Source organism: Limanda limanda, chromosome 5, assembly GCF_963576545.1.
Source record: "Limanda limanda chromosome 5, fLimLim1.1, whole genome shotgun sequence".
NCBI lineage: Eukaryota > Metazoa > Chordata > Actinopteri > Pleuronectiformes > Pleuronectidae > Limanda > Limanda limanda.
Genome location: NC_083640.1, coordinates 28,023,854 through 28,041,175, shown reverse-complemented (window position 1 = coordinate 28,041,175; position 17,322 = coordinate 28,023,854). Strand labels below are relative to the sequence as shown.

The 17,322-nt window shown below is 41.3% G+C and overlaps 1 protein-coding gene and 15 non-coding genes across 16 annotated transcripts in view; all 16 read right to left on the bottom strand.

The window, feature by feature from the left end:
• Positions 1-17,322, bottom strand: part of pnpla7b (patatin-like phospholipase domain containing 7b) — a 78,803-nt gene that overhangs the window by 23,786 nt on the left and 37,695 nt on the right. The window lies entirely within an intron of this gene.
• On the bottom strand, positions 208-280 carry trnak-uuu (transfer RNA lysine (anticodon UUU)). The gene has a single exon. It is a non-coding gene; the product is annotated as a tRNA-Lys (tRNA).
• On the bottom strand, positions 1,364-1,436 carry trnak-uuu (transfer RNA lysine (anticodon UUU)). The gene has a single exon. It is a non-coding gene; the product is annotated as a tRNA-Lys (tRNA).
• trnak-uuu (transfer RNA lysine (anticodon UUU)) lies at positions 2,790-2,862 on the bottom strand. Its single transcript has one exon. It is a non-coding gene; the product is annotated as a tRNA-Lys (tRNA).
• Positions 7,079-7,151, bottom strand: trnak-uuu (transfer RNA lysine (anticodon UUU)). The gene has a single exon. It is a non-coding gene; the product is annotated as a tRNA-Lys (tRNA).
• trnak-uuu (transfer RNA lysine (anticodon UUU)) lies at positions 8,062-8,134 on the bottom strand. The gene has a single exon. It is a non-coding gene; the product is annotated as a tRNA-Lys (tRNA).
• On the bottom strand, positions 9,047-9,119 carry trnak-uuu (transfer RNA lysine (anticodon UUU)). The gene has a single exon. It is a non-coding gene; the product is annotated as a tRNA-Lys (tRNA).
• On the bottom strand, positions 9,555-9,627 carry trnak-uuu (transfer RNA lysine (anticodon UUU)). The gene has a single exon. It is a non-coding gene; the product is annotated as a tRNA-Lys (tRNA).
• On the bottom strand, positions 10,998-11,070 carry trnak-uuu (transfer RNA lysine (anticodon UUU)). Its single transcript has one exon. It is a non-coding gene; the product is annotated as a tRNA-Lys (tRNA).
• Positions 11,509-11,581, bottom strand: trnak-uuu (transfer RNA lysine (anticodon UUU)). The gene has a single exon. It is a non-coding gene; the product is annotated as a tRNA-Lys (tRNA).
• Positions 12,017-12,089, bottom strand: trnak-uuu (transfer RNA lysine (anticodon UUU)). Its single transcript has one exon. It is a non-coding gene; the product is annotated as a tRNA-Lys (tRNA).
• On the bottom strand, positions 12,994-13,066 carry trnak-uuu (transfer RNA lysine (anticodon UUU)). The gene has a single exon. It is a non-coding gene; the product is annotated as a tRNA-Lys (tRNA).
• On the bottom strand, positions 14,781-14,853 carry trnak-uuu (transfer RNA lysine (anticodon UUU)). The gene has a single exon. It is a non-coding gene; the product is annotated as a tRNA-Lys (tRNA).
• trnak-uuu (transfer RNA lysine (anticodon UUU)) lies at positions 15,292-15,364 on the bottom strand. Its single transcript has one exon. It is a non-coding gene; the product is annotated as a tRNA-Lys (tRNA).
• On the bottom strand, positions 15,800-15,872 carry trnak-uuu (transfer RNA lysine (anticodon UUU)). The gene has a single exon. It is a non-coding gene; the product is annotated as a tRNA-Lys (tRNA).
• trnak-uuu (transfer RNA lysine (anticodon UUU)) lies at positions 16,777-16,849 on the bottom strand. The gene has a single exon. It is a non-coding gene; the product is annotated as a tRNA-Lys (tRNA).

The following is a 17,322-nucleotide window of genomic DNA, read 5'->3' as shown; positions in this document are numbered from 1 at the left end:
AGACTCATTGACACCTTTTATGGCATATGGCAAACTTCAGAAGACACAGATCCAGCATGACAAACGCCATCAAACACTTATAAAGTTCCATATTGGATAACTGTGAGGATATATAAGCATCCAAACACTTGAAAGTGGAACAGGATCTGCTTTGTTAATCCCCTACCTAATAGTAGTGTCCATGAGAATCCGACAAAAGTAATATACCGCCTGAACAGGGACTTGAACCCTGGGCCCTCAGATTAAAAGTCTGATGCTCTACCGTCTGAGCTATCCAGGCTTCGAGAGCTTCATCTTTTGGATGGAAAATTCTGAAAAAGTCCAAATCCCCTTTACATACACATACACTACGTCCAACAACAACAACCTACCACTTCATACAGTTGGGCAGTCGAAGGGCATCTACGACGAAAAACTAATATTTCTGGGTAATTGTGGTCCAACAGGACCATAGGCCATGTTGAGCCCAAATCTCAGGAAAACTCTACACTTTCAGACTCATTGACTTGAATCAAGTATACCTGTTATGGCACATGGCAAACTTCAGAAGACACAGATCCAGCATGACAAATGCCATCAATCACTTATTAAGTTCCATCTTGGATAACTGTGAGGGTATATAAGCATCCAAAGACTTGAGAGTGGAAGAGTGGAACAGGATCATTGACTTGATTCAAGTATACCTGTTATGGCACATGGCAAACTTCAGAAGACAAAGATCCAGAATGACAAATGCCATCAAACACTTATTAAGTTCCATATTGGATAACTGTGAGGATATATAAGCATCCAAACACTTGAAAGTGGAACAGGATCTGCTTTGTTAATCCCCTACCTAATAGTATTGTACATGAGAGTCAGATTGAACCTCTGACCCTCAGATTAAAAGTCTGATGCTCTACCGTCTGAGATATCCAGGCTTCGAGAGCTGCATCTTTTGGATGGAAAATTCTGAAAAAGTCCAAATCCCCTTTACATACACATACACTACTTCCAACAACAACAAGCTACCACTTCATACAGTTGGGCAGTCAAAGGGCATTCAAAGGGCAGTCGAAGGGCATCTACAGCGAGGAAAAACTATTATTTCTGGGTACTTGTGGTCCAACAGGACCATAGGCCATGTTGAGCCTAAATGTCAGTGAAAGTAAACTTTCAGACTCATTGACACCTTTTATGGCATATAGTAAACTTCAGAAGACACAGATCCAGCATGACAAATGCCATCAAACACTTATTAAGTTCCATATTGGATAACTGTGAGGATATATACGCATCCAAAGACTTGAGAGTGGAACAGGATCTGCTTTGTTAATCCCCTACCTAATAGTATTGTCCATGACTGTCTGATAAGAGTAATTACCGCCTGAACAGGGACTTGAACCCTGGACCCTCAGATTAAAAGTCTGATGCTCTACCGTCTGAGCTATCCAGGATTCGAGAGCTGCATCTTTTGGATGGAAAATTCTAAAAAAGTCCAAATCCCCTTTACATACACATACACTACGTCCAACAACAACCTACCACTTCATACAGTTGGGCAGTCGAATGGCATCGATGGCGAGGAAAACTAATATTTCTGGGTAATTGTGGTCCAACAGGACCATAGGCCATGTTAGCCCAAATCTCAGTGAAACTACACTTTCAGACTCATTGACACCTTTAATTGCATATGGCAAACTTCAGAAGACACAGATCCAGCATGACAAATGCCATCAAACACTTATTAAGTTCCATATTGGATAACTGTGAGGATATATAAGCATCCAAACACTTGAAAGTGGAACAGGATCTGCTTTGTTAATCCCCTACCTAATAGTATTGTACATGAGAGTCAGATTGAACCTCGGACCCTCAGATTAAAAGTCTGATGCTCTACCGTCTGAGCTATCCAGGCTTCATAGCTGCATCTTATGGATGAAAAATTCTGAAAAAGTCCAAATCCCCTTTACATACACATACACTACGTCCAACAACAACAACCTACCACTTCATACAGTTGGACAGTCGAAGGGCATCTACAATGAAAAACTAATATTTCTGGGTAATTGTGGTCCAACAGGACCATAGGCCATGTTAGCCCAAATCTCAGTGAAACTACACTTTCAGACTCATTGACACCTTTAATTGCATATGGCAAACTTCAGAAGACACAGATCCAGCATGACAAATGCCATCAAACACTTATTAAGTTCCATATTGGATAACTGTGAGGATATATAAGCATCCAAACACTTGAAAGTGGAACAGGATCTGCTTTGTTAATCCCCTACCTAATAGTATTGTACATGAGAGTCAGATTGAACCTCGGACCCTCAGATTAAAAGTCTGATGCTCTACCGTCTGAGCTATCCAGGCTTCATAGCTGCATCTTATGGATGAAAAATTCTGAAAAAGTCCAATATCCTTTACAAACACATACACTAAGTCCAACAACAACAACCTACCACTTCATACAGTTGGGCAGTCAAAGGGCAGTCGAAGGGCATCTACAGCGAGGAAAAACGATTATTTCTGGGTACTTGTGGTCCAACAGGACCATAGGCCATGTTCAGCCTAAATGTCACTGAAACTAAACTTTCAGACTCATTGACACCTTTTATGGCGTATAGCAAACTTCAGAAGACACAGATCCAGCATGACAAATGCCATCAAACACTTATAAAGTTCCATATTGGATAACTGTGAGGATATATAAGCATCCAAACACTTGAAAGTGGAACAGGATCTGCTTTGTTAATCCCCTACCTAATAGTAGTGTCCATGGGAATCCGATAAGAATAATATACCGCCTGAACAGGGACTTGAACCCTGGACGCTCAGATTAAAAGTCTGATGCTCTACCGTCTGAGCTATCCAGGCTTCGAGCGCTGCATCTTTTGGATGGAAAATTCTGAAAAAGTCCAAATCCCCTTTACATACACATACACTACGTCCAACAACAACAACCTACCACTTCATACAGTTGGGCAGTCGAAGGGCATCTACGACGAAAAACTAATATTTCTGGGTAATTGTGGTCCAACAGGACCATAGGCCATGTTGATCCCAAATCTCAGTGAAACTACACTTTCAGACTCATTGACACCTTTAATTGCATATGGCAAACTTCAGAAGACACAGATCCAGCATGACAAATGCCATCAAACACTTATTAAGTTCCATATTGGATAACTGTGAGGATATATGAGTTTTTATCAAACCTAGTCCTAAAGACAGATAAAATTATTATTGTTGGTGACTTTAATATTCATGTTGACAATAATAAAGATAGCCTGAGCGTAGCATTTATTTCAATACTAGACTCAATTGGTTTTAGTCAGTGTGTGCATCAACCTACTCATTGTTGTAACCACACACTTGACCTTGTGTTATCATACGGTGTCAAAATTGAACATTTAACAGTACTTCCGCGCAATCCAGTACTATCAGACCATAATTTAATAACCTTCGATTTTTCACTATCTGAATATATGCCACTAATAAAAAACTCATTTTCTAGATGTCTACCTGATAGTGCTGTAGCTAAATTTAAGGAAATAATTCCGATTACATTTAAACCCGTATTATCCGTCGACATAAACAACAAATTCTTTAAAAACCCGAGCTCTATTGAGATTGACCACCTCGTAGAAAGCTCTGCAGACTCATTACGATTAACATTAGACTCAATAGCGCTTCTAAAAAAGAAATGTGTAAAACATAGTAAATTAGCTCCGTGGTATAATTCCAAGACACATGAGTTGAAACAAATATCAAGAAAATTAGAAAGGAAGTGGCGCTCCAGCAACAGTGTTGAAAATCTCCTAGACTGGAAGAGTAGTGTTACAGAATATAAAAAGGCTCTCCACAAAGCAAGAGCTGCCTATTACTCAAAACTAATAGAAGAGAATAAAAACAACCCCAGGTTTCTCTTCAGCACTGTAGCCAGGCTGACAGAGAGTCACACCTCCACCGAACCCAGTATTCCTCGATCCCTAAATTGCAATATCTTTATGACCTTTTTTAATGATAAAATTCTAACTATTAGAAATAAAATCAATCATCTCCTGCCCTCAATTGGCACTAATACCCTCCCAACAATAGAGATCTCAGAAACGGCTGAGAATCCTTCCCATTATTTAGACAGCTTCTCTCTGATCACCCGTGATCAGTTTACCAAAATAGTCTCAGGTTCTAAACCAACAACCTGTATTTTAGATCCGATTCCAACTAAATTACTTAAAGAAATTCTGCCCCTAATAGATAATTCGTTACTTAACACAATCAATCTGTCATTATCATCAGGTTATGTACCACAGTCTTTTAAAATAGCTGTAATCAAACCCCTACTCAAAAAACCCACCCTAGACCCAGAGGTTTTAGCAAATTACAGGCCAATATCTAATCTCCCCTTCCTATCTAAAATCTTAGAAAAAGTTGTAGCCAATCAGCTGTGTGAGTTTCTCCAGGAAAATAATATATATGAAGACTTTCAGTCTGGGTTTAGAACCAATCATAGCACAGAGACAGCCCTGGCAAAAGTCACTAATGACCTTCTAATAGCTTCAGATCAGGGACTTGTGTCTGTCCTCGTTCTGTTAGATCTCAGTGCAGCATTCGACACAATTGACCATCAAATTTTATTAGAGAGACTAAAACAGTTAATTAACATTAAAGGAACGGCCTTAAACTGGTTTAAATCTTATTTTGCTGATCGCTCCCAATTCGTTCAAATCAATGATGAGTCATCGGTGCGCACCAAAGTTAACCATGGTGTCCCACAGGGGTCTGTGCTCGGCCCAATTTTATTCTCATTATATATGCTTCCACTAGGAAACATTATCAGGACACACTCGGTAAATTTTCACTGTTATGCGGATGACACCCAGTTATATTTGTCAATAAAACCTGATCAAAGTAATCAATTAACTAAACTTCGAGCATGTCTCAAGGACATAAAAACCTGGATGACCCGCAATTTTCTCTTATTAAACTCAGATAAAACAGAGGTTATAATACTCGGCCCTAAACACCTTAGAGATACATTATCTAATGATATAGCTGCGCTAGATGACATTGCCCTTGCTTCCAATGACACAGTCAGGAACTTGGGAGTGATCTTCGATCCTGATTTGACCTTTAATAGTCACTTAAAAGTAATTTCTAGGACCGCGTTTTTCCACTTGCGTAATATCTCAAAAATCAGACATGTCCTTTTGCAAAAAGATGCAGAAAAACTAGTCCACGCCTTTGTTACATCGAGACTGGACTATTGTAATTCATTATTATCAGGCTCCAGCAGCAAGTCGTTAAAGACTCTGCAGCTGGTCCAAAATGCCGCAGCACGTGTCCTGACGAGAACTAAGAAAAGAGAGCACATTTCTCCAGTATTAGCATCGCTACACTGGCTTCCTGTTAAATCTAGAATAGAATTTAAAATTCTCCTCCTCACCTTCAAGGCCCTTAATGATATGGCACCTCTTTACCTTAAAGAGATGTTAGTTCCATATCAACCTACTAGAGCACTCCGATCCCAGAACTCAGGTTTACTTGTTGTCCCTAAAGTCTCTAAAAGTAGAGTAGGAGCCAGAGCTTTTAGCCATCAAGCCCCACTGCTGTGGAATAATCTCTCACTTTCAGTTAGGGAGGCAGACACGCTCTGTTCGTTTAAAAGTAGACTCAAAACCTTCCTTTTTTATAAAGCTTATAGTTAGAGCTAATTTGTGCGATGTTCCAAATTTGATTAAATGGCAAAAACCCCTGATGATGCTAAGACGCACAGGGAATTTATGACACAAGACACACGGAGCTTCTCTTTCCTGCTTCTCCTTCCTTTTCTCCATATTTATCACATCAAGATAATTCTTATCTCATCAGTACATGTTACTAACTTGACCCCTTTCCCGGAGTTTCTGTGCCTTAGCGCCCGTGGATGCAGGGCCACAGCTGTGGCCGCACCATGGATTATGATTGTGGATCGCGTGTCGGAGGTCGCAATGGTGGATCCAGTTCGGTGGATTCTGTATCGTGCCAGCTGATCGTCGTTGTAATGGAGGATCCTTTGTCGCGTTGGCATTGGATGATGAGGGACCACGACCGAGGCGGCAGCTGATAATGGATTCTAACTGGCGGCGGTGGACAATGACTGTGGATTATAGTGGATCCCATCCTGATGCTGGATCGTGGTCTTGCTGCTGGCCAGAGACTGTGATTGCAGCGGGACTGCCTGACACATAGTATTGAAAAATGTTTAGCCTAATGGATGCTGCTAAAAATCCTGATGATGTTTTCTTACACCTGACATCTATTGCACTTCTGTCCGTCCTGAGAGAGGGATCCCTCACATGTGGCTCTCTCTGAGGTTTCTACATATTTTTACCTGTGAAAAGGGTTTTTAGTAGTTTTTCCTTACTCTTGTTGAGGGTTAAGGACAGAGGATGTCACACAATGTTAAAGCCCCATGAGACGAATTGTTATTTGTGAATGTGGGCTATACAAATAAAACTTGATTGATTGATTGATTGATATAAGCATCCAAACACTTGAAAGTGGAACAGGATCTGCTTTGTTAATCCCCTACCTAATAGTATTGTACATGAGAGTCAGATTGAACCTCGGACCCTCAGATTAAAAGTCTGATGCTCTACCGTCTGAGCTATCCAGGCTTCATAGCTGCATCTTATGGATGAAAAATTCTGAAAAAGTCCAATATCCTTTACATACACATACACTAAGTCCAACAACAACAACCTACCACTTCATACAGTTGGGCAGTCAAAGGGCAGTCGAAGGGCATCTACAGCGAGGAAAAACGATTATTTCTGGGTACTTGTGGTCCAACAGGACCATAGGCCATGTTGAGCCTAAATCTCAGTGAAACTACACTTTCAGACTCATTGACAGCTTTTAAGGCATATGGCAAACTTCAGAAGACACAGATCCAGCATGACAAACGCCATCAAACACTTATAAAGTTCCATATTGGATAACTGTGAGGATATATAAGCATCCAAACACTTGAAAGTGGAACAGGATCTGCTTTGTTAATCCCCTACCTAATAGTAGTGTCCATGGGAATCCGATAAGAATAATATACCGCCTGAACAGGGACTTGAACCCTGGACCCTCAGATTAAAAGTCTGATGCTCTACCGTCTGAGCTATCCAGGCTTCGAGAGCTGCATCTTTTGGATGGAAAATTCTGAAAAAGTCCAAATCCCCTTTACATACACATACACTACGTCCAACAACAACAACCTACCACTTCATACAGTTGGGCAGTCGAAGGGCATCTACGACGAAAAACTAATATTTCTGGGTAATTGTGGTCCAACAGGACCATAGGCCATGTTGAGCCCAAATCTCAGGAAAACTCTACACTTTCAGACTCATTGACTTGATTCAAGTATACCTGTTATGGCACATGGCAAACTTCAGAAGACACAGATCCAGCATGACAAATGCCATCAAACACTTATTAAGTTCCATCTTGGATAACTGTGAGGGTATATAAGCATCCAAAGAGTTGATAGTGGAACAGGACTTGCTTTGTTACTACCCTACCAAATAGTATTGTCCATGAGAGTCAGATTGAACCTCGGACCCTCAGATTAAAAGTCTGATGCTCTACCGTCTGAGCTATCCAGGCTTCATAGATGCATCTTTTGGATGAAAAATTCTGAAAAAGTCCAAATGTCCTTTACATACACATACACTACTTCCAACAACAACAACCTACCACTTCATACAGTTGGGCCGTCAAAGGGCAGTCAAAGGGGATCTACAGCGAGGAAAAACAATTATTTCTGGGTACTGGTGGTCCAACAGGACCATAGGCCATGTTGAGCCTAAATCTCAGTGAAACTACACTTTCAGACTCATTGACACCTTTTATGGCATATGGCAAACTTCAGAAGACACAGATCCAGCATGACAAACGCCATCAAACACTTATAAAGTTCCGTATTGGATAACTGTGAGGATATATAAGCATCCAAACACTTGAAAGTGGAACAGGATCTCCTTTGTTAATCCCCTACCTAATAGTAGTGTCCATGAGAATCCGATAAAAGTAATATACCGCCTGAACAGGGACTTGAACCCTGGACCCTCAGATTAAAAGTCTGATGCTCTACCGTCTGAGCTATCCAGGCTTCGAGAGCTGCATCTTTTGGATGGAAAATTCTGAAAAAGTCCAAATCCCCTTTACATACACATACACTACGTCCAACAACAACAACCTACCACTTCATACAGTTGGGCAGTCGAATGGCATCGACGGCGAGGAAAACTAATATTTCTGGGTAATTGTGGTCCAACAGGACCATAGGCCATGTTGAGCCCAAATCTCAGGAAAACTCTACACTTTCAGACTCATTGACTTGATTCAAGTATACCTGTTATGGCACATGGCAAACTTCAGAAGACACAGATCCAGCATGACAAATGCCATCAAACACTTATTAAGTTCCATCTTGGATAACTGTGAGGGTATATAAGCATCCAAAGAGTTGATAGTGGAACAGGACTTGCTTTGTTACTACCCTACCAAATAGTATTGTCCATGAGAGTCAGATTGAACCTCGGACCCTCAGATTAAAAGTCTGATGCTCTACCGTCTGAGCTATCCAGGCTTCATAGATGCATCTTTTGGATGAAAAATTCTGAAAAAGTCCAAATGTCCTTTACATACACATACACTACTTCCAACAACAACAACCTACCACTTCATACAGTTGGGCCGTCAAAGGGCAGTCAAAGGGGATCTACAGCGAGGAAAAACAATTATTTCTGGGTACTGGTGGTCCAACAGGACCATAGGCCATGTTGAGCCTAAATCTCAGTGAAACTACACTTTCAGACTCATTGACACCTTTTATGGCATATGGCAAACTTCAGAAGACACAGATCCAGCATGACAAACGCCATCAAACACTTATAAAGTTCCGTATTGGATAACTGTGAGGATATATAAGCATCCAAACACTTGAAAGTGGAACAGGATCTCCTTTGTTAATCCCCTACCTAATAGTAGTGTCCATGAGAATCCGATAAAAGTAATATACCGCCTGAACAGGGACTTGAACCCTGGACCCTCAGATTAAAAGTCTGATGCTCTACCGTCTGAGCTATCCAGGCTTCGAGAGCTGCATCTTTTGGATGGAAAATTCCGAAAAAGTCCAAATCCCCTTTACATACACATACACTACGTCCAACAACAACAACCTACCACTTCATACAGTTGGGCAGTCGAATGGCATCGACGGCGAGGAAAACTAATATTTCTGGGTAATTGTGGTCCAACAGGACCATAGGCCATGTTGAGCCCAAATCTCAGGAAAACTCTACACTTTCAGACTCATTGACTTGATTCAAGTATACCTGTTATGGCACATGGCAAACTTCAGAAGACACAGATCCAGCATGACAAATGCCATCAAACACTTCCAAAGTTCCATCTTGGATAACTGTGAGGGTATATAAGAATCCAAACACTTGAAAGTGGAACAGGATCTGCTTTGTTAATCCCCTACCTAATAGTATTGTCCATGACTGTCTGATAAGAGTAATTACCGCCTGAACAGGGACTTGAACCCTGGACCCTCAGATTAAAAGTCTGATGCTCTACCGTCTGAGCTATCCAGGCTTCGAGAGCTGCATCTTTTGGATGGAAAATTCTGAAAAAGTCCAAATCCCCTTTACATACACATACACTACGTCCAACAACAACCTACCACTTCATACAGTTGGGCAGTCGAATGGCATCGACGGCGAGGAAAACTAATATTTCTGGGTAATTGTGGTCCAACAGGACCATAGGCCATGTTAGCCCAAATCTCAGTGAAACTACACTTTCAGACTCATTGACACCTTTAATTGCATATGGCAAACTTCAGAAGACACAGATCCAGAATGACAAATGCCATCAAACACTTATTAAGTTCCATATTGGATAACTGTGAGGATATATAAGCATCCAAACACTTGAAAGTGGAACAGGATCTGCTTTGTTAATCCCCTACCTAATAGTATTGTACATGAGAGTCAGATTGAACCTCTGACCCTCAGATTAAAAGTCTGATGCTCTACCGTCTGAGCTATCCAGGCTTCGAGAGCTGCATCTTTTGGATGGAAAATTCTGAAAAAGTACAAATCCCCTTTACATACACATACACTACGTCCAACAACAACAACCTACCACTTCATACAGTTGGGCAGTCAAAGGGCAGTCGAAGGGCATCTACAGCGAGGAAAAATGATTATTTCTGGGTACTTGTGGTCCAACAGGACCATAGGCCATGTTGATCCCAAATCTCAGTGAAACTACACTTTCAGACTCATTGACACCTTTAATTGCATATGGCAAACTTCAGAAGACACAGATCCAGCATGACAAATGCCATCAAACACTTATTAAGTTCCATCTTGGATAACTGTGAGGGTATATAAGCATCCAAAGAGTTGATAGTGGAACAGGACTTGCTTTGTTACTACCCTACCTAATAGTATTGTCCATGAGAGTCAGATTGAACCTCTGACCCTCAGATTAAAAGTCTGAAGCTCTACCGTCTGAGCTATCCAGGCTTCATAGCTGCATCTTTTGGATCAAAAAATTCTGAAAAAGTCCAAATGTCCTTTACATACACATACACTACTTCCAACAACAACAACCTACCACTTCATACAGTTGGGCCGTCAAAGGGCAGTCAAAGGGGATCTACAGCGAGGAAAAACGATTATTTCTGGGTGCTTGTGGTCCAACAGGACCATAGGCCATGTTGAGCCTAAATCTCAGTGAAACTACACTTTCAGACTCATTGACACCTTTTATGGCATATGGCAAACTTCAGAAGACACAGATCCAGCATGACAAACGCCATCAAACACTTATAAAGTTCCATATTGGATAACTGTGAGGATATATAAGCATCCAAACACTTGAAAGTGGAACAGGATCTGCTTTGTTAATCCCCTACCTAATAGTATTGTCCATGAGAGTCTGATAAGAGTAATTATCGCCTGAACATGGACTTGCACCCTGGACCCTCAGATTAAAAGTCTGATGCTCTACCGTCTGAGCTATCCAGGCTTCGAGAGCTGCATCTTTTGGATGGAAATTTCCCAAAAAGTCCAAATCCCCTTTACATACACATACACTACGTCCAACAACAACAACCTACCACTTCATACAGTTGGGCAGTCGAAGGGCATCTACGGCGAGGAAAAAACTAATATTTCTGGGTAATTGTTGTCCAACAGGACCATAGGCCATGTTGAGCCCAAAGCTCAGGAAAACTCTACACTTTCAGACTCATTGAATTGATTCAAGTATACCTGTTATGGCATATAGCAAACTTCAGAAGACACAGATCAAGCATGACAAATGCCATCAAACACTTATTAAGTTCCATATTGGATAACTGTGAGGTTATATAAGAATCCAAAGACTTGAAAGTGGAACAGGATCTGCTTTGTTAATCCCCTACCTAATAGTAGTATCCATGGGAGTCCGATAAGGGTAATATACCACGTGAACAGGGACTTGAACCATGGACCCTCAGATTAAAAGTCTGATGCTCTACCGTCTGAGCTATCCAGGCTTCGAGAGCTGCATCTTTTGGATGGAAAATTCTGAAAAAGTACAAATCCCCTTTACATACACATACACTACGTCCAACAACAACAACCTACCACTTCATACAGTTGGGCAGTCGAATGGCATCGACGGCGAGGAAAACTAATATTTCTGGGTAATTGTGGTCCAACAGGACCATAGGCCATGTTGAGCCCAAATCTCAGGAAAACTCTACACTTTCAGACTCATTGACTTGTATCAAGTATACCTGTTATGGCATATGGCAAACTTCAGAAGACACAGATCAAGCATGACAAATGCCATCAAACACTTATTAAGTTCCATATTGGATAACTGTGAGGATATATAAGCATCCAAAGACTTGAAAGTGGAACAGGATCTGCTTCGTTAATCCCCTACCTAATAGGATTGTCCATGAGAGTCTGATAAGAGTAATTACCGCCTGAACAGGGACTTGAACCCTGGACCCTCAGATTAAAAGTCTGATGCTCTACCGTCTGAGCTATCCAGGCTTCGAGAGCTGCATCTTTTGGATGGAAAATTCTGAAAAAGTCCAAAACCCCTTTACATACACTACGTCCAACAACAACCTACCACTTCATACAGTTGGGCAGTCGAATGGCATCGACGGCGAGGAAAACTAATATTTCTGGGTAATTGTGGTCCAACAGGACCATAGGCCATGTTGAGCCCAAATCTCAGGAAAACTCTACACTTTCAGACTCATTGACTTGATTCAAGTATACCTGTTATGGCACATGGCAAACTTCAGAAGACACAGATCCAGCATGACAAAATGCCATCAAACACTTATTAAGTTCCATCTTGGATAACTGTGAGGGTATATAAGCATCCAAAGAGTTGATAGTGGAACAGGACTTGCTTTGTTACTACCCTACCTAATAGTATTGTCCATGAGAGTCAGATTGAACCTCGGACCCTCAGATTAAAAGTCTGATGCTCTACCGTCTGAGCTATCCAGGCTTCATAGCTGCATCTTTTGGATGAAAAATTCTGAAAAAGTCCATATGTCCTTTACATACACATACACTACTTCCAACAACAACAACCTACCACTTCAGACAGTTGGGCAGTCAAAGGGCAGTCGAAGGGCATATACAGCGAGGAAAAACGATTATTTCTGGGTACTTGTGGTCCAACAGGACCATAGGCCATGTTGAGCCTAAATCTCAGTGAAACTAAACTTTCAGACTCATTGACACCTTTTATGGCATATGGCAAACTTCAGAAGACACAGATCCAGCATGACAAACGCCATCAAACACTTATAAAGTTCCATATTGGATAACTGTGAGGATATATAAGCATCCAAACACTTGAAAGTGGAACAGGGTCTGCTTTGTTAATCCCCTACCTAATAGTAGTGTCCATGGGAATTCGATAAGAGTAATATACCGCCTGAACAGGGACTTGAACCCTGGACCCTCAGATTAAAAGTCTGATGCTCTACCGTCTGAGCTATCCAGGTTTCGAGAGCTGCATCTTTTTGATGGAAAATTCCGAAAAAGTCCAAATCCCCTTTACATACACTACGTCCAACAACAACCTACCACTTCATACAGTTGGGCAGTCGAATGGCATCGACGGCGAGGAAAACTAATATTTCTGGGTAATTGTGGTCCAACAGGACCATAGGCCATGTTGATCCCAAATCTCAGTGAAACTTCACTTTCAGACTCATTGACACCTTTAATTGCATATGGCAAACTTCAGAAGACACAGATCCAGCATGACAAATGCCATCAAACACTTATTAAGTTCCATCTTGGATAACTGTGAGGGTATATAAGCATCCAAAGAGTTGATAGTGGAACAGGACTTGCTTTGTTACTACCCTACCTAATAGTATTGTCCATGAGAGTCAGATTGAACCTCTGACCCTCAGATTAAAAGTCTGAAGCTAATATTTCTGGGTAATTGTGGTCCAACAGGACCATAGGCCATGTTGAGCCCAAATCTCAGGAAAACTCTACACTTTCAGACTCATTGACTTGATTCAAGTATACCTGTTATGGCATATGGCAAACTTCAGAAGACACAGATCAAGCATGACAAATGCCATCAAACACTTATTAAGTTCTATATTGGATAACTGTGAGGATATATAAGCATCCAAAGACTTGAAAGTGGAACAGGATCTGCTTCGTTAATTCCCTACCTAATAGGATTGTCCATGAGAGTCTGATAAGTGTAATTACCGCCTGAACAGGGACTTGAACCCTGGACCCTCAGATTAAAAGTCTGATGCTCTACCGTCTAAGCTTGCGGGATTCAAGAGATGCATCTTTTGGTTGGAAAATTCTGAAAAAGTTCAAATCCCCTTTACATACACATACACTACTTCCAACAACAACAACCTACCACTTCATACAGTTGGGCAGTCGAATGGCATCGACGGCGAGGAAAACTAATATTTCTGGGTAATTGTGGTCCAACAGGACCATAGGCCATGTTGAGCCCAAATCTCAGGAAAACTCTACACTTTCAGACTCATTGACTTGATTCAAGTATACCTGTTATGGCATATGGCAAACTTCAGAATACACAGATCCAGCATGACAAATGCCATCAAACACTTATTAAGTTCCATCTTGGATAACTGTGAGGGTATATAAGCATCCAAAGAGTTGATAGTGGAACAGGACTTGCTTTGTTACTACCCTACCTAATAGTATTGTCCATGAGAGTCAGATTGAACCTCTGACCCTCAGATTAAAAGTCTGAAGCTCTACCGTCTGAGCTATCCAGGCTTCATAGCTGCATCTTTTGGATCAAAAAATTCTGAAAAAGTCCAAATGTCCTTTACATACACATACACTACTTCCAACAACAACAACCTACCACTTCATACAGTTGGGCCGTCAAAGGGCAGTCAAAGGGGATCTACAGCGAGGAAAAACGATTATTTCTGGGTACTTGTGGTCCAACAGGACCATAGGCCATGTTGAGCCTAAATCTCAGTGAAACTACACTTTCAGACTCATTGACACCTTTTATGGCATATGGCAAACTTCAGAAGACACAGATCCAGCATGACAAACGCCATCAAACACTTATAAAGTTCCATATTGGATAACTGTGAGGATATATAAGCATCCAAACACTTGAAAGTGGAACAGGATCTGCTTTGTTAATCCCCTACCTAATAGTATTGTCCATGAGAGTCTGATAAGAGTAATTATCGCCTGAACAGGGACTTGCACCCTGGACCCTCAGATTAAAAGTCTGATGCTCTACCGTCTGAGCTATCCAGGCTTCGAGAGCTGCATCTTTTGGATGGAAATTTCCCAAAAAGTCCAAATCCCCTTTACATACACATACACTACGTCCAACAACAACAACCTACCACTTCATACAGTTGGGCAGTCGAAGGGCATCTACGGCGAGGAAAAAACTAATATTTCTGGGTAATTGTTGTCCAACAGGACCATAGGCCATGTTTAGCCCAAAGCTCAGGAAAACTCTACACTTTCAGACTCATTGAATTGATTCAAGTATACCTGTTATGGCATATAGCAAACTTCAGAAGACACAGATCAAGCATGACAAATGCCATCAAACACTTATTAAGTTCCATATTGGATAACTGTGAGGTTATATAAGAATCCAAAGACTTGAAAGTGGAACAGGATCTGCTTTGTTAATCCCCTACCTAATAGTAGTATCCATGGGAGTCCGATAAGGGTAATATACCACCTGAACAGGGACTTGAACAATGGACCCTCAGATTAAAAGTCTGATGCTCTACCGTCTGAGCTATCCAGGCTTCGAGAGCTGCATCTTTTGGATGGAAAATTCTGAAAAAGTACAAATCCCCTTTACATACACATACACTACGTCCAACAACAACAACCTACCACTTCATACAGTTGGGCAGTCGAATGGCATCGACGGCGAGGAAAACTAATATTTCTGGGTAATTGTGGTCCAACAGGACCATAGGCCATGTTGAGCCCAAATCTCAGGAAAACTCTACACTTTCAGACTCATTGACTTGTATCAAGTATACCTGTTATGGCATATGGCAAACTTCAGAAGACACAGATCAAGCATGACAAATGCCATCAAACACTTATTAAGTTCCATATTGGATAACTGTGAGGATATATAAGCATCCAAAGACTTGAAAGTGGAACAGGATCTGCTTCGTTAATCCCCTACCTAATAGGATTGTCCATGAGAGTCTGATAAGAGTAATTACCGCCTGAACAGGGACTTGAACCCTGGACCCTCAGATTAAAAGTCTGATGCTCTACCGTCTGAGCTATCCAGGCTTCGAGAGCTGCATCTTTTGGATGGAAAATTCCGAAAAAGTCCAAAACCCCTTTACATACACTACGTCCAACAACAACCTACCACTTCATACAGTTGGGCAGTCGAATGGCATCGACGGCGAGGAAAACTAATATTTCTGGGTAATTGTGGTCCAACAGGACCATAGGCCATGTTGAGCCCAAATCTCAGGAAAACTCTACACTTTCAGACTCATTGACTTGATTCAAGTATACCTGTTATGGCACATGGCAAACTTCAGAAGACACAGATCCAGCATGACAAAATGCCATCAAACACTTATTAAGTTCCATCTTGGATAACTGTGAGGGTATATAAGCATCCAAAGAGTTGATAGTGGAACAGGACTTGCTTTGTTACTACCCTACCTAATAGTATTGTCCATGAGAGTCAGATTGAACCTCGGACCCTCAGATTAAAAGTCTGATGCTCTACCGTCTGAGCTATCCAGGCTTCATAGCTGCATCTTTTGGATGAAAAATTCTGAAAAAGTCCATATGTCCTTTACATACACATACACTACTTCCAACAACAACAACCTACCACTTCAGACAGTTGGGCAGTCAAAGGGCAGTCGAAGGGCATATACAGCGAGGAAAAACGATTATTTCTGGGTACTTGTGGTCCAACAGGACCATAGGCCATGTTGAGCCTAAATCTCAGTGAAACTAAACTTTCAGACTCATTGACACCTTTTATGGCATATGGCAAACTTCAGAAGACACAGATCCAGCATGACAAACGCCATCAAACACTTATAAAGTTCCATATTGGATAACTGTGAGGATATATAAGCATCCAAACACTTGAAAGTGGAACAGGGTCTGCTTTGTTAATCCCCTACCTAATAGTAGTGTCCATGGGAATTCGATAAGAGTAATATACCGCCTGAACAGGGACTTGAACCCTGGACCCTCAGATTAAAAGTCTGATGCTCTACCGTCTGAGCTATCCAGGTTTCGAGAGCTCTATCTTTTTGATGGAAAATTCCGAAAAAGTCCAAATCCCCTTTACATACACTACGTCCAACAACAACCTACCACTTCATACAGTTGGGCAGTCGAATGGCATCGACGGCGAGGAAAACTAATATTTCTGGGTAATTGTGGTCCAACAGGACCATAGGCCATGTTGATCCCAAATCTCAGTGAAACTACACTTTCAGACTCATTGACACCTTTAATTGCATATGGCAAACTTCAGAAGACACAGATCCAGCATGACAAATGCCATCAAACACTTATTAAGTTCCATCTTGGATAACTGTGAGGGTATATAAGCATCCAAAGAGTTGATAGTGGAACAGGACTTGCTTTGTTACTACCCTACCTAATATTAATTGTCCATGAGAGTCAGATTGAACCTCTGACCCTCAGATTAAAAGTCTGAAGCTAATATTTCTGGGTAATTGTGGTCCAACAGGACCATAGG